The following is an 11,372-nucleotide window of genomic DNA, read 5'->3' as shown; positions in this document are numbered from 1 at the left end:
ATTTCACTTTCTCTTACTTCCTCATGTAAACATAAATAACCATACTTGTGCCATAAGTGTCCTTATTCATCAACTGCAATCACAGGTTGGTTATAGATACAAGAGTTCGCAAAAGTCAACAGAAACATTTTGTGAAAATTGATTGGTGATAGGAAATTTACACTAAAGAGTAGTATGTGCTTTATTTTATTTGTAAATTAGGAACTACATGTCCTCTATGTCAGCAAAATGTATACAACTTATGTACAGATATATGTGTGCATTCCCCTGTCCACCAGAGAGCCAGTTAAATATTTACCATCACATCACTTCTTGGAACCCTCAATATCAGTTGCCTATTAGACATTTTAAATTTATTATGATAGACATCTCAGACTTCACATATCAGAAACAGAATTCATTTTCCTTCTAATGTCTTTTCCTCTTTTGAAACTCTGTATCTTAGAGAATTATATGCCCTAGGAGGGAAAAGAAGTGAAAACAGTAGTTATAGGTTGCTTTTTCCATATGTGTCATCTATCAAGACTGGAAAGAAAATAAGAGGGAGACAGTTGATGGAGTTTTTTGTTTAGTTAGGCTGTAAGAAAGAATGATCTTGAATATATTCATATGGGAAAGAGGCAATGAAGAGGAGAGAATTGGAAGCTCGAGGAAAGAGAGGGAACAGATGACAGTATAATTCGCGAGAAGGAAGTAAAAGGCAGTGACCGGAGCGCATTGGCCTTGGACAGAAGAGAGTCACCTTTTCCACACTGCCAGGAGGAAAGGAGGTGGGAATCAGGATGTGTCCTAAGTTAGGTTCTCTAGGGACAAAGCCTGGGACGGAGATTCTCGTTCAAGTGATTATGGGTCAGGGGTGCTCTCGGGAGAAGGAATGAGAGATATATGATAGGATAAGGGAAGAAAGCTAAGCGAGTGTGATCCTGACTGGAAACTAACATCAGCTGTGAACATAGAGGGAAGGGCAGCATCACAAACTGCCCCCAGGGTTGCTGACCCAGAAGCCCAGAGGCCCAGAGGTCCAGAGGTCCAGACTGGCCTTTTCCTCCTGTGCCAGTCATTCATTGGTTCATGTCTGCTCATCAGAGGAATGGGACATAATCTTGCAGGCTATGTGGGTTTTGTCCGGCTGAAGGCAATTCTCTAGGGAAGGCGGTAGCTACAAATTTTGAACAACCAGTTCCTTGGAACAGCTATGGGACAAGAAAACCTGCCACTAAAGGGGATCTCAGTGGGGCACCAATAGTATTCATTGTGGTGTGGCTACATACACAGGGATAGTGGGGGAAGGACGGAAGTGGAGAAGGGATTGAGGCATGTCCTGGTGAGTGGTCTCTCTAAAATAGTAATCCAAATTACCTGCTGAAGGTGGGGAAGAAGCTGATGGGCGCAGACAGCTTGAGCAGGGTGCCACGGCTCTTGTGTAAGCAGTGGGGGAGGAGCTGCCCCGGGCAGTACTCAGGGTCCAGCTACTGTTGGAGACATGGAGTAGGGACAGCATTTTGCATTGCTACTTATATTCTGCAGCAGTCTCAGTGTAGGGGTGCAAAAGGCAGGTGTTTGGCTTAACCCAGTGTTGACATTTTGCTGGGTAAGTATGGTGCAGGCAGAAAAGAGTATGTAAAGCATGAGGATGGTGGTGAGAGAGTTTTTGAAGGCTCCTACCACCTTTTGGGAAGGCAGAAATGTACACAACAAATTATAGGGCAAGACTGTTCACAGTGCTTCGATAGAAGTACAAAGTAGTGGGTAAGATCAGAGAAGAGAGAGAAGCAATTTCTGAGATGAGGACAGGAATTTCTACGGCTTCACATAAACGGCCTGCATTTGAACTGCCTCTTGAAGGGCCAGTGGAGGAAAAAAAATCTCTCTGGGGGAATGTGGAAGGGAATGATGTAGACAAGGCATGGAAAAAAATGCACGAAAGCAATCTGGTAGAGACTGATAACTTAAAAGTATATATAGTAAAGCCTGCAACAAGGCACCCACAATAAGTAAAATCAGATAGAGTGGTTGGCATTGGCTCTTGTTCTTACTCAGCCCCGTTCTCAAATAGGGACAGGCTAAGGTTCTTATACTGGGGGTAAGAGGATGGCAGTGGCTTGGATAGAGGCCTGGCTAGGAGAGTAGCATCTAAGCCCATCTTTGGAAGCTGGGAGGCAAAGAGTGTGTTGCCACATCTCAGTAGTCTCTCATACTTACTTCCACAGCTGGAAATGGGTACCAATTAACAAGGTGATAACTGGGTTGTTGGCACCGCCTTTGAAATCTCAGCCAGTTATGAGCCCAGAGTTGACCTTATTGATATTTAAATCAGAGTAGACATTGCAACTGACAGGCAAAGTCAAACCATGTTTGGATCCAGCACCTGCCCCAGGACCACAGGTAGCTAACTCTACAGGCTCATCCAAACTTCCATTAACTTTATAATAACACATATTAATCAATGTATGTTTCGGCTTCTGCATACATAGGATTTTGGTGGAGTTTTATTGTGTATAGGTGGTATTGAGGACAAAGTGAAAACAGTTGAAAAGAATTTTTGAGAACAGAGAAAGTGAAAATACTTGAAAGGTATTGTTTGTTAAAGAAAGTGAAAGTAATACATATTCTTTATAAATCAAAAATTGTAGGAATGTAAGAAGGAAAAACAAAAGTAACCATGTCTTCATTCTACCAGAAAACCCTTTCTTCCCAGAGATAATCATTGTTAACAGTTTAGTTAGTATATAGCTCTTTTTACATATAGAAGCACATATGGAGTTACCATATATATATATATATCTGTATATATTTATATACAGATATATATGTGTATATATATATATACACACACACAAATATATTACATATTATACACAATATTCTGGTCTTTAATGTAATGCCTTTCTGTCAGTAATATATCTTGGGTGTTTTTACATGATCATAGTTCTTTTTCATAGTTAACTATATTCCATGGTATTGAACAAATTTTCCATTAATGAGAATCTAAATAGATTCTACTTTTTTATTATTATAAATACCAGAACAATGAACATTTTATGTATACTCCTTTTTGTACTTAGTTACTTTAGATAAATTCCTAGAAGAGGGCTTATGGGATCAAAGGGTATGACAGTCTCACAGATCAGTTAACTCTCTGATACACATGGACAGCTTTCCAAAAATTTGTCTAAATTTACTTCCCAGTAAACAGTGTAAATACTCTTTAATTCTAATTAATTAGACAGAGAGAGAGAGAGAATAAGCAGGGGGAGCACCAGGCAGAGGGAGAGGGAGAAGGAGGCTCCCAGCACAGCAGGGACCCTGATGTAGGGCTCTATTCCAGGAACCTAGGATTATGACCTGAGCTGAAGGCAGACACTTAACCCACTCAGCTATCCAGGTGCCCCAATACTGCTTAATTCTTTACCAACACAGAACATTATCAGTATTTCTATCTGATTGGTTCAAGTTTTGCCTATGTGTAAAATTTAAATGTATATGTATAGGTATATATATGTGTGTGTGTGTGTTTACACATATTTTTATTGATTTTTGCTGCAAAAAGCATTGTTTCCAGGGTGGTTAAAAAGCTGCGTAGTGGCTGCAGGGAGAGGCTCAGGCACAAGCCCGAGCACCAAGGGGATGGCAGAGGGGCCCCTCAAAGGCTTCGGGGCTCGTGGGTCGTAGACGTGCTTGAGGGTAAGCCTTTCCAAGAGCTCCTCGTGCAGCCCAGCCTGGGGATGGCCAGCCTGCAGAAGTGAGTCAGGTGGTCACCCAGGTCCTGGATAAGTTTCACCTCCTCATCCAGGAAGTGGCTGTCCTGGCAGTCCCGGGGGTAAGGCGGTGGGGGTGGGGGGGTGGAGAGGTGCGTGTGCACGCAGGCAGAACCCAGGGCGTGCAGATGCACACGCGCCTGGTTCAGGTTCTTGTCCAGAGCCAGCGTGGCTTGCACAGCGTCCGGTGTTTTACACGCTCATCTTGGGACAGCTTCTACACCTCTTGGAAGAGGGCGCTGCCGACCGGCTGGCTCGGCATTTTCAAGAGATGCTCGGCGCCCTCCTGCTTCTCGGCCGGCTCGCGGAGGTGGCCTTGGCCTCCGGAGCCAAGTGGCTGGGGTTGCAGTAGAAGCCCAGAGAGAGGTAGGTGTCGGAGGCCCGCAGAGGCACGCTGACCCCGCAGAGGCCCGCGGCCCCCACTTAGGTGGGATAGTTCTGACGGATCTGGGGGCTCATGGTTGATCTGTAAATCAGGAGCTGAGCTCAAAATAGGGTGTTGGCTGTTTTCCAAGAAGATGATTCTGAGGGTTGCGACTGGAAAAAAGGTTGGAGGGTGGTTGGAGGCTGGTAGAAGAGGCGTCCCTGGGTCTGTTCTGTCCAAACACTGTTGAAATAAGAGAACCGCGGCACCACCAGGCGCACTGTTGGTTCAAGTTAGGTTTTAAGAAGCTTTTTAAAGTAATAATCATGGTGGTGAAAGAGAAACTCACACCAGGACGGTTGATACTGCGGATAGAGAATATTCTCTGGGTAGTTGAATTCAAAAGTATATTTAGTAGTTACCTTTCCTGAGATTCTGTTACAAATTTTATCGAGATGACGAAGATGGTATAGAAATCGTGGGGCTGCTGCCTTCACTCTTCGTGAGTTTGAAGCTCTACCCAAATTCATGGAAATGGAATTCACGTCTATGGTTGGAGATGGTCCCTCGGGAGAACGCCTTTTGAGAGTTTACTTGTCATGCAGAAATGAGTCAAAAATTTTCACTGTGGGGAATGTTTTCCAAAGGAGCTAAGCCCTCCATGTTATAGGGCCATTTAAAAATTCTTTAAAAAGAAAAATTTCTTAGATGATTTTACCAGCAAGAATAGATTGTCAGCCATTAAGATTATCATATGCATAATATAATATGTATATGCAAAGTATGAAAATATACACATAGATGGAAAGGAAATTAAACATCATTATTATAACAAAGGTTTTGTTAAAAGCTTTTGTTTCTGTATCTCAGGTCCGTCTTGATTTCTGTCTCTTAGCCATTTTTCCAGAGGGTTTTTTTTTTTTTTTTTTAAATATATGTAATTTGGGAACAAACTGTGGTTGGGATTCTTGGGCTCATTCTTCACCCTTCCTGGCATTCACATTCTTGCTGGATCCTCATGACATGGGTGGGGGGCACCTCCCCACTCCTTGACTTTGAGCTGGTCCGCATCTCTTGCATTGGCTAATGGAATGGAAGTTTTTAGTTGTGAGTCTAGAAGCATGAGGTGAGCATAAGCTGGCTGGCTCAAGGAGGATGAGAGACATGAGGAGCAGACTCAGAGTCATTTGTGAAGTGGAACAATACCACATGATTCAAAAGAACGTTAGAATGAATGCTTATTGTTGTATGTCGCTAGTTTTTATGGTTGTAGTTATGCACCATTGCTTTGGCAATAGCTAACTGGCATTAAAATTTAAAAAAAAATGTTCCTAGTGCTCCTATAATGTTTCCACTGATTTTTAAGTTTGGTACACTTACTTCTAATATGTCTTGTATTTGATGCTTATGATCTTTATTTTGTACAAGGATTTCTTAGTCGAGTCACAGTCCAAGAGAAAATTCACCCAACTTTGTTTCCTCATATACTGGTAAATATAAAGCTCAGTTTTATTTTCCTCAAATCCCTACTTAATTGTAAATAAACTTTGCCTGTTCTTTTAAATTATTTGCTAGGATCATAACAATGAGAAGTGATACCAAAGTTCTTAAAATGTTTACTTTTTGCATTCAGTGTTCAGAATTCTCTTCATGTCAAGCAGGTCTGAAAAGTTAAAAATAACTACCTCTAGAGATTTCTTCTTGGGCTGTATTCTTCCTTGGGAACCTCTAAGCTTTTCCCACCCAAACTGGGTCATCATCCTTGCCTAATTTAAAAATCTCCCAGATCCAATGCTCTACAAAAATCAATGAGATCTTTCCTACCAGATAATCCCAGCAGCCACACGTTATATTCTCTGGTCTGATTCTGCATGAGTTTGATTTTATATACTCTATTGTAATAATTTATTAACTTGATAAAATCTGCTGACTCCTCATGGAAAATATTCTGTTTATATTTTATATTTCCTGTGGCTTTCTTTCCATAGCTTTTATTATTGAGTATTTACATGAGAATAGGGCCTTTGTTTTTTAAAAGTTCATCTGTGCCTGCTGTTTATTGTCTCCCCTGAAGTCTGAAGTCGCAGCCCTCTGTTCGTGATACATCGTGCTTTTCATATTGAAAGCACTCAGTAAAACCTGAATAATTAATCTTCCCATCATGTCTGTGGGTTATTTAGGTGAGTTGAATTAGCCCCATTTTACAGGCAGGGCAACATGAAGAGTTAGAGAAGGTTATCACTTGAGCATGTCTGAGTTCAAGTGTAAAGTCCTTCTGTCTCTTATACTACATTAAATTCCTTTCCTTGGTTATAGTTAGTTCTGCTGGATTATTATCATGTGTATTATATTATGCTTGCTTTTTCTCTGCACATTTCCAAAGGAAAGATATATTAGTAGGAGAGGAAAGAGGAACGTTGAGTGATGTAACTTCATAAATAGTCACTCCAGATAATTCTCAAGGGGGTGGTTGCTGATCATCTGTTGAGGAAGTTGAGGCAGTGGTCTTATGTTGAGTCCATGGTTGCATGGACTGAGGGGCAAGTTCTGATTTTGAGGTCTCCTTACACATTGTCTATTTATTGTCAAAGACTGCAACTTTGGGGTCAACTGGCAAATTAAAAATGAATCATGAATAGAAGATCTGGCATATTCACATTAGCCATTAAATTAGCTTGATTTATTCAGATTCTTTTGATTGTTATGCCCAGATAAACATCAAGAATTTGCTTACTGATTGGTGATCAACAGCCCTGATGATTAAAACAGAACAAAATTTTAAAAATCGGTGGTGCAGTATTAATAATCAATTTGGTTTTTTCAGAAAAAGAGAAGTCATGCAGTTCCTTACAGATCAGTGTTCAGAACCAAGGGCAATGGGGTGGGAATATCCACGCTTTCCTATCCTCTGAGATGTCTGCCACTCCACGAATTTCTATTCCTCCTCATTGCCTTGATATATGCCTGCCAACATGTTTCAGGAACCTCAAATGCAACAGTCCCTATCTCTCACTCAACCCATCCTTTTCCTTTGAATCCACACTGCATTTTCTTTGAAGCTCTCTAATGTAAGCCTACTGTTTTCTCCTCTTGCTAGATTGTAAACTTCCAGGGGGCAAGGGCCATTATTAATTCATTTTTATATTCTCTGAAGGCCTAAGATTCCAGTGATATTTTTCTGTGCTTTCTATTTGAATAGTGTTCAATTCTACAGTACAGTAATTAATGAAATGTAACACTCAACATATATGTGCACATGTATATACATATATGTACACACATGTATACAATACGTACACATGTATATGCACATATGTACACATGTATATGTATGTACATGCATATATGTATGTACATGCATACATATATATATATGTTAAGTATTACATTTCATTAGTTACTGTACTGTAGAATTGAACACTATCTCCTCTTCCCCCTGTTGGGTTAGATTTGGATGGAAAACCTACTCTCAGAAGTAAACCACACGAGGAAAACCAAATGTTAACAAATACTTTGTTATAGTTCTTATTAGGAGCTTATCTAAATCAAATCCAGGATCACAGTTTTGATGAATTTCACAGTTTTTGTAGCATTCATAATACTAGAAACTCTAAAACCTTTTGTTTTTTATTTTTTATTTTTATTTATTTATTTTTTTTTAAAGATTTTATTTATCTGACAGACAGAGATCACAGGTAGGCTATGAGGCAGGCAGAGAGAGAGAGAGGAGGAAGCGGACTCCCCGCTGAGCAGAGAGCCCGATGCGGGACTTGATCCCAGGACCCTGAGATCATGACCTGAGCCGAAGGCAGCAGCTTAACCCACTGAGCCACCCAGGCGCCCCTAAAACCTTTTAGTTCCAATTTTTGAAGGGATCCAGTTGCCTTAGTAAGAAATCGGGGATGGTGAATAGAAACTCTTGCTTATGTGTCATCTCTAAGGAGAAAACAACCATGGTGGGATATAAATAGGAGGAAAGCATGTTCTCATATGTACTCAAGAATTAATTCCACTGCTATTCACCAACCTTTAGGAATGTGGAAATAATATGCCTGTTGGCTATTTACGTTAGAACAGATGTAAAATTAATCGGTCCAGCTAACAGTACCAGATCTGCCTTGGCCAGTGAAGGATTTTAAAATAGTTCTCCCAAAACAAGAATCATAAAAAACGTCCTCTAAGTCACATTATTAGTAGACCCAAATATTGTTATTGTGTCCCATTTACTCATGTTTACCTCTCCTGAATCATTTTTACCTTCTCTCAGGAGACATGGGGTCATTTCTCTCCAGAGTTTCCCCTTCCTAGAAGGCAGTTTTCTTGCCCATTGCATCAGTGCCTTCTTGGAAAGCACACTGCTCCTGACCTGAGCAGCTAGGTCTTCAGCTGCCCTTTCAGATCGAGGAGGCTCTGTCCCTGGCAAGACTAGGCAGCAGTGGATGGCCTTGACTCGAGGTGCCCCTGTTAGCCATGGTATTTGAAACCATAGACCTCCCAATTCTTTTCTTCTTCCCTTGTCCTTTTCCTACTAACATAAAAATGGAGGTAAATTATTTCAGTACACATTCCTGATTCCTAATCACCTTCCAAATTTGAGCTACACAAGGGAAATTATTAAATGTTGGATGGAATGACATCTGCAACCCAATGGATTATGGAGACCAAGAGCTTTATACCATAAAAAACAACGTTAACAGCATTTGACTTAGTGGGAGAGGGTCTCAGCTTGGAGTCCTGGCTGCAACATTTTCAGACCAATTCCACCCACCAGCCTGTAAATGTAAATCTTGGATATGCGGACAGCTCTTCTGTTTTGTGGGACTTGTTTAGACTCCTCCTTGCTTGGCTTGTGTCCCCATGCTTCCAAGCATCCTGTTTTTCTGTCTTGCTCCTCTCTTAACTCCCAGCATTCTTTAAAACCTGGATTCAAACTCACTTCACTCTTAGTCTCTTTTACCGGAGAAATCCAGTGTTAGCACCAGCCCATGGTGACCTAGTTCCCACTCTGGCTCACTCAAGATACTATGAACAGAGGAGATACACATCAGTCCTCTACGCCACAGGTTTTCCCATGTATAGAATGGAGCAGATAATCTGTCTCATATGGTTTTGTGACATTAAAGCACCATGTTAGCTCAGTTTACTCAACAAAATTAGTGAGGCACTAGGGTCTACAGATGAATAAGTTACATTTTTTGCTTTATTTTTAAAGTAGGCTCCACACCTAGCATGGAGCCCAAGGCAGGACTTGAACTCATGACCCTGGGATCAAGATCCTGAGCTAAAGACCTGAGCTGAGATGAAGAGTTAACTGACTGTGCTCCCAAATTTTTCTGTTGAAGACAAATGAGCAGTCAAGACTTATGGAGGAAGAGAGAAAAAGTTATGGCAGTAGGGAGATTGACCAGTGGAGTATCAGCTTATCAGCATGGGCAGGAGAGAAGGTTTCCAAAAGAGAGTCACACTTGAACTGAATTTCAAAGCACATTTTGGAGCCAGACAGCTGAGGAAATAGGTTAAGAACCTTCTAGACAAACGGAGCAGAGAGGTGTTAGGAAGCACTGGTCATACCGGAGAGAGCTGGCTTCTGTGATCTTTGCCAGATGCCTTAACTTCTGTGAGTCTTAGTTGCCAGAACTGTAAGGGGGGGCATTATTTATGATCAGATTACATATTGGACATTAGTTATTTTTGTTAGTTATTCCTTCATCTCTCTTTCTTATTATTAATGTATGCGAATTTTGCTTTGGAGAAACCACCCTTCTCTCATCTTCGGTTGAGCCTTGTAGGGCAGAGCTCACTCTGGCTTCCAGGAGAGACATATGTATGTCTTGGGCCTGGGCCACTCAATGCCTCGCATCTTCCCGATGGCAGTGGTTCATCTATGAGACACATGACAGCCGGTAAGATTCAATTTTGAGACTTTTGTTTGCATTCTCTCTTTTTCTGGGAAGCCTTGAACCTAGAATTCTGTAGGGTTAGAACTTCTATAGCCACCCAAATCCCACAGAAATGCAAATATAAGGAAAACAGGGGTAGGAAGTAGGAAAAGGAAAAGTGGGTCTCAAGGTTCTTGCTGTTACCTTCGTGAGGCCAAGCCTGCCACCACCTTTACTTCTCTTTTCTATTACGAATCAGATCTCCTTTAGGTATAAGCTGCTTTCTGCCAGGGTCTCTGTCCCATGGCATGAAAACAAAAATATTGGGCAACTGGGTGCCTCATTCGGTTGGGTGTCTGTCTTTAGCTCAGGTCATGATCCCAGGGTCCTGAGATTGTGTCTCGTATCAGGTTCCCTTTTCAGCAGTGAGTCTGTTTCTCTCTCTCCTTCTGCTCCTCGACCAGCTTGTGCTCTTTCTGTCTCTCAAATAAATAAAATCTTTTTTTTTTTTTTTTTTAAATTTCTGACTAGACAGGTTGTTTTGAAGACTAAATGAGATAGTATATTAAAAGTGCCTGGTACCATGTTTGACCTACATCAGGCAGTGCTGGCTCCTGTTCTGAGCAAAGGCCCAGAGAACGGAGAGCCTACCCTGCACTGAGGGAAAGCTGCTGTGGTGATGAACGGGGCACAGGGGAAGTGTGGACACGACGGCTGGATCCACCAGCGGTAAAAGCCATCTATCATATCTCGGTGAAGAGTCTGAATTTCATCTTTAAGCAGTTTCAAGAGTAATGAGGACCATAATGAAGAGAGGCAGGACACTGTGAAGACATCTGACCTGGGCACCCAACCCAGTCTGTAAGGTGAGGAAAAGCTCTCCTGAGCGTGTGGCATTTCAGCTCCAGTCTGAAGAATGAGTGTAGAGCAGGGAACAGCCTTGCGACATCATTAGGGAGAATGAACCAAAGTGAGGTAAGACCCACTACCATGCAACTTCCACGAAGAAGGGATTTTTTTTGGAGCAGGTGGGACTATTTTTTTTTTTTTTTTTACTGTTACGTTATCAGATTCTGGAATACTATTTACCTGGTTAGCACAAAGTAGGAGCTTATGTATTTGTTGAAAGAATGCTGAATGAATGGTAGTAAAGAAACCTTTCAGAAGATGTCTCAGTTCCAGCTCCTATAATGGAATCGTTTAGATGTCTTATAAACAAATTTATTTCTCATCATTCTGGGATTGGAAAGCCAAAATCAAGGTGCCAGAATATTTTTTTTTATTTGGAGAGAGCTTGCTTCCTGGTTCATAGACAACTGTCTTCTTGCTGTGTCCTTACATGGTGGAAGGCCTGAGGGAGCCCCCTGGGGT

General features: G+C 41.5%; 1 pseudogene; it reads right to left on the bottom strand.

The window, feature by feature from the left end:
• Window positions 1–3,527: 3,527 nt before the first annotated feature.
• Window positions 3,528–4,217, bottom strand: LOC106004824 (annotated as a pseudogene).
• Between the last annotated feature and the right edge of the window lie 7,155 nt (window positions 4,218–11,372).

Source organism: Mustela putorius, unplaced genomic scaffold (genome assembly GCF_011764305.1).
Source record: "Mustela putorius furo isolate JIRA1106 unplaced genomic scaffold, ASM1176430v1.1 tig00003858_pilon_pilon_pilon, whole genome shotgun sequence".
Classification (NCBI taxonomy): Eukaryota; Metazoa; Chordata; class Mammalia; order Carnivora; family Mustelidae; genus Mustela; species Mustela putorius.
This window is presented reverse-complemented; position numbering and strand designations above follow the sequence as displayed.